The following is a 6000-nucleotide window of genomic DNA, read 5'->3' as shown; positions in this document are numbered from 1 at the left end:
CTGCATATCAGGGGCCCCCTCTGGGTATCGGGGCCCCTTCCGCGTATTTCGAGCCCTCTCTGGGTATCGGGGCCCACTCTGCGTATAGGCCCCCTCTGCTTATTGGGGCCATCTCTGCGTATCGGGGGCCCCCTCTGGGTATCGGGGCCTTCCGCGTATTTCGAGCCCTCTCTGGGTATCGGGGCCCACTCTGCGTATAGGCCCCCTCTGCTTATTGGGGCCATCTCTGCGTATCCGGGGCCCCCTCTGGGTATCGGGGGCCTCCTCTGCATATAGGCCCCCTCTGCGTATTAGGGTATTTGGAGCCCTCTCTGGGTATCGGGGCCCCCTCTGCGTATAGGCCTCCTCTGCGTATCGGGGCCCCATCTGGGTATTTGGGGCCCCATCTGGTTTTCGGGAGCCATCTCTGTGTATCGGGGCCTCCTCTGCATATAGGCCCCCTCTGACTATTGGGGGCCCCTTCTGCATATAGGCCCCCACTGTGTATTGGGGCCCCTATTTTTTTTTTTGTCCTGACGAAAAATCAACCCCCTACAACAAATACACATAATAATTCATATTTCCTGTTGATGCATGATTATTTTACTGTTGTAACAAACTGGCTCAAATTAAGATCTTACATCTGTATGCACAGCAAGTAGTCTGTGTATAGGTTCTTCAGTGTGATAGTGCATTTTTGATCAAAATCTGTCTAATCAGAATAATTGCAAATATGCTAAAGTCAAAGTGCTGAGTGCAGATGTGGATGGACTAGCTACTTTCCCACCATCTACAAATCCACAATGAAAAAATACCTTCAGGAAAAATACTGTATGAGTAGGACATTTTTAGAATGGGGTGATTCCTCACAAAACTAGAACATAATTTACTCTACGGGCATATCAAAGATCCAGAGTGGGATCTCTGAAAGTTTTAATGTTATGGCCCATTTTATATAGAGAAATTGGCATAGTAGGCACTGTAACCAGAGAGGAGGAGGCGAAGCGAGGGAAAACTGGGCCCAAAATGGGTGTTCTCCAGTAGGTGGCATTCATTTTTCTTTTTTTTCACTCACCAAGCAAGGAGTTTTTGTATGGAGGTCAATGAGAGTTTTGTATTTGGTTATAAAATAAATGTATGGTTTATTTGCTACGTGTGGATTAATCGATCGAATAGAAGTTTCGTAATTATTAGGTTTGTTACGAGTGTACTGATATAAGTACAACAGAAAAAACACTATTTTGGAGTTCTGCCTGGTCGTCACTAGTTACCCCAGCCACAAAGTCATACACCCCACCTATTTCCAAAATGTTTCTTCTTAAAATTACATTTTAAACCTAACCCTAACCACTCTGCTAACCTTATGCCTAACCCTATCCTAAAATTAAGACAAAAAAAGCAATTTCTTGTTTTCATGAATTTAAACTTTGTGACTGTGGTAACTAGTGGAAACCATTGTGCCTGTCGGTCACACAAGTATCTGTCCTCTCATTGGCTACAAGGGACCCACCTGATCTTGCCTCCCTACTGCCTTCCCTTTTTTAACACATCTATTCATTGTTAGAGTGGCCACTAGAGTATCTGGTCAATATAATGGATGATCTGTGATTTAACTAGTCACAGCCCTCCTTTTACTTGTATCATTGCACACCCTGCAAATCAACAGACAGAGTGCAACCATTTTGAATCCATTTTCACATTCACTCTGTTGGTAATGCAAACAAATTGGATTATAACTCTAAAAGTTGCAGACATACCACTTTGATATGGTTGTAGAGTATATTATGTTCAACAAGATACTGTATATAAAAAAATAGCTAAATCAAAAAATGTAAATGTTCAATATTCATGTTTATATTATCAATGCTCATAAATTAATGTCAGATTATTTTAATTTAAATCAAAATACTACTCATATTACAGGGCAATCGTTAAAGCTTTGTAGAACACCAATGTTTGCTTTGTAGCACCTACAGATGAAACATTATATTCTTAAATGAGGACTGGTTAAGGCCGAAATGTCACAAATATTCCAACTTCAAATAATTATTTCTCAATTATGCTTTAAGACATACTACATGGTCAAAAGTATGTGAACACCTGCTCGTCAAACATCTCATTCCAAAATCATGGGCATTAATATGGAATTGGTCCCCCCTTTGCTGCTATAACAGCCTCCACTCTTCTGGGAAGGATTTCCACTAGATGTTGGAACATTGCTGCAGGGACTTGCTTCCATTCAGCCTCAAGAGCATTAGTGAGGTCGGCACTGATGTTGGGCGATTAGACCTGGCTCGCAGTCTACGTTCCAATTTATCCCAAAGCTGTTCGATAGGGTTGAGGTCAGGGCTCTGTGCAGGCCTGTCAAGTTCTTCCACACCGATCTTGACAAAACATTTCTGTATGTACTTCGCTTTGTGCATTGTCATGCTGAAACAGGAAAGGGCCTTCCTCAAACTGTTGCCACAAAGTTGGAGGCATAGAATTGTCTAGAATTTTATTGTATGCTGTGGCGTTACGATTTCCCTTCACTGGAACTAAGGGGCCTGAACCATGAAAAACAGCCCCAGACCATTATTCCTCCACCAAACTTTACAGTTGGCACTATACATTGGGCAGGTAGCATTCTCCTGGCATCTGCCAAACCCAGCAGATCAGGATCCATCTGAACATTCCCTTCATCGATGATGTATCCCAGAAACGAGATAGTGGAGCGGTGGAACTCGCACTTCTCAGCTTTTACAAACAACTGATTTTCCAGGAGGCACTGAAGGACCTGTCGAACATGGAGAATGTGTTCCTGGGCAGAACGAGAGAAAACCAGGATGTCGTCGAGGTAGACAAAAACAACACGATTTACATGTCCTGGAGCACATTGTTGACCAGGGCCTGGAAGACAGCGGGTGAGTTGGTGAGTTCAAACAGCATAACCAGGTACTCATAGTGTCCACAGGCAGTGGGAATATATCCGGCCTCGAGGCGGTGTGATGCCCGGGAGGAGGTCAATAGCACAATCATAAGGACGATGTGGAGGAAGGGAGGCAGCATGAGCCTTGCTGAAAACCTCCAGGAGGTCATGGTACTCTGTGGGAACGGCAGAGAGAATCGAGGTCGTACGCAACCCTGGAAGCAGACGTTCCGGGGAAGGCTGCGCCGCCTTCAGGCAGTGTGAATGGCAGAACGGGCTCCAACCCAGGATTGAACCCGTGGTCCAGTCAATATCGGGTTTGTGCTTCTGGAGCTAAGGAAATCCCAAAACAATAGGGATGTGGGGAGACTCAATGAGGAGAAGCTGTATTGACTCACTGTGGTTTCCAGATACCCGCATATTAATGGGAACTGTGTTGTGCGTGACTCTTCCAATGGAGCGGCCGTCCAGTACCCTGGCATCCATGGGAACGGAGTTGAGTAGGGATACTTAGTTCCGATACCAGGGTAGCATCCATGAAACTCTCATCTGCCCCAGAGTCAATGAGCACCCAGAGAGACTTAGACTGGTCTCCCCACAGCAAGATCACATAAAAAGGAGTTTGGGTAATGGGAATTCGAGGGTTTCCAGTCAGGCTCACGAGTGTACTTGTACCTACTAAGGATTCAGGTCTCTTCACTGGGCAGGTGGCTATGTAATGCCCTACAGCACTACAATACAGACAACTATTGGAGCTTAGCCTGCATGAACATTCCCTAGGCGATAATCTAGCTCTTCCCAGTTGCATAGGTTCCGGTATTTCCGACTCACCCGTCGTCGATGATTCTCGACGGAGCTCGGGTGGCCTCGGATCCTCTCGGAAAAACAGCTTTTGGGGACTTCCGGATTCCTTCGGAGGTGAGCAAGCCGCAGCGGATGGACGAGTGTGACCTCGGCCAGACCTCCTCTCACTCCTGCGTTCCCGTAGACGTCCATCAATCCTCACCTCTGCCATGAAGTCTTCCAGATCACGACAAATAGCGGATTGTTGCTCCCAAACTGCCGTAGCCCAGGAGAGCGCCATTCCCGGCATAGCATAATAATATACGCTATCTTCAACCGATCCGAAGGGAACAAAGATGGCTGCAGCTCAAAAATAAGGGAGCACTGAGAAAGAAAACCCCGGCAGGTTCCAGGATCCCCAGAATATGACTCCGGAGGAGGTAAGCGGGGTTCTAGGGGAGCCGGGGTAGGCTGTCCAAACCCACCACTAATAGTAAAAAGGTTACTGGGTGGTTGGGGGGTCTCAGAGGTTGTGGGCTCCCTATGAACTAACACCCTGATTTGCTCCATAATAGCCTTGAACCCTTGGTTGTGGCGTTCTGTCAGGGAGCGAAGCCCTTCCAAAAGGTCCAGCAGTAGCTCCTCATGCCTCCCAATGGTTGCTCCCTGCAGGGAGACAGCATGGCGGAGTTGGTCCAAGTCTGCTGGGTCTGTCACGGCCAGTTCATACTGTAAGGGCACAGGGCGAGACCCAGATGCAAACACTGGAGGCAGATGGTTCGAGTCTCTGATATTTATTATAATCCAAGGCAAGAGAATGGTCGTCGACAGGCAAAAGATCATAAACAAGGTCAGAGTCCAGGAGTTACAGAGTGGCAGGCAGGCTCGAGGTCAGGGCAGGCAGTATGGTCAGGCAGACGGGTTCAGAGTCAAGGCAGGCAAGGGTAAAAACCGGGAGGACTAGCAAAAGAGAGATAGGAAAAAGCAGGAGCACGGAAAAACACACTGGTTGGGTTGACTTGACAAGACAAGACGAACTGGCAACAGACAAACAGGGAACACCGGAATAAATACCCAGGGACTAATGGGGAAAACGGGTGACACCTGGAGGTGGGTGGAAACAATCACAAAGAAAGGTGAAACAGATCAGGGCGTGACAATAAGCAGTCGCTTAGGGCTCCCAGCTGCTGAGGGCCCCCGGACAAAAAAAAAACATGAAAAACTCAGTCGGGGTCTCAACTTACTGTTGAGCGTTAGATTAGTAGAATACACAAGTTGCTATTTCAAAATGTGCTTGTGCAACAGCAGTTTTCCTCTTGTTATGTCAGTCACTGACAGTCACTCAATTAGCCCATGTCAGCAAAAAAAACAAAAAATAGAATGGTAAGTTAGTCTACCCAGCTATCTAAACTTGTAGTAATCATGGCCAAATTACCGACTGGACACGAAGAGCACATGCCAAGGAGCCCTGACCTCCAGGTGGCCCCCATTGATTTTAGTAACTCTCACTCAGATATCAAATTAACATGGTATAAGTAATAGCATAAAATAGCGAATTTCAGGAAATTTGCTTTAAAACTGCAAAAATATATCTCCACCCCATGGCAAATGTGTAGAATTGCAGTAAATTTGCTTTTAAACTGCAAATCTTTCTCTCCGCTCCATGGCAAAACGAGTAGAATTGCATGTAATTAGTTATAAAATTGCAACATTTTCTTTCCACACCATGGCAAAATGTGTAGAATTGCAGAGAACTTTCTTTCAAACAATGATTAAGTTAAACAAAGTAGAAAAATTGTTAGGGAAAAAAGGACAACAATGATGAAAACAAAAGGTAAGTAGGACTACAACAAAGCTAAATGCAAACTGTAAATAGGACTATAGCATAAAACATGGCAAACATTAAAATGTTTGAAGTTGACATAGAATAATGACACAGCAAATGTTTTACTATTGTGGTGTAATTATTACTAACAAACACATCAATTTAATCAGCCCAACAATTTGAAGACGCACAAGCAATCACCAGAGACTTGATTTTGTTTGTGTTCTCTCTGTGTGAATTTTTACCTTCAAACAATTAGGCTTCACAGTCTAACCTTTACATCTTAACAACGAGCAATATTGCTTTTAATTATCTTAGTCAATCATCTAAAGTTCTTTAATAAAAGTCATTATTTTTTGGATCAATTAAATTGTAATAGCATAGCTATAGCCAGGGCCGACCCTGGGCATAAGTGACATAGGCAATCACCTTGGGCACCCGGCCAAAAAATAAATAAAACTCAGTCGGGGCCTCAACTTACTGTTGAGCATTAGAATAGTAGAAT

The sequence above is a fragment of the Salmo trutta genome, chromosome 34, assembly GCF_901001165.1.
Source record: "Salmo trutta chromosome 34, fSalTru1.1, whole genome shotgun sequence".
Classification (NCBI taxonomy): domain Eukaryota; kingdom Metazoa; phylum Chordata; class Actinopteri; order Salmoniformes; family Salmonidae; genus Salmo; species Salmo trutta.
Note: the sequence above shows the minus strand (reverse complement) of the source record.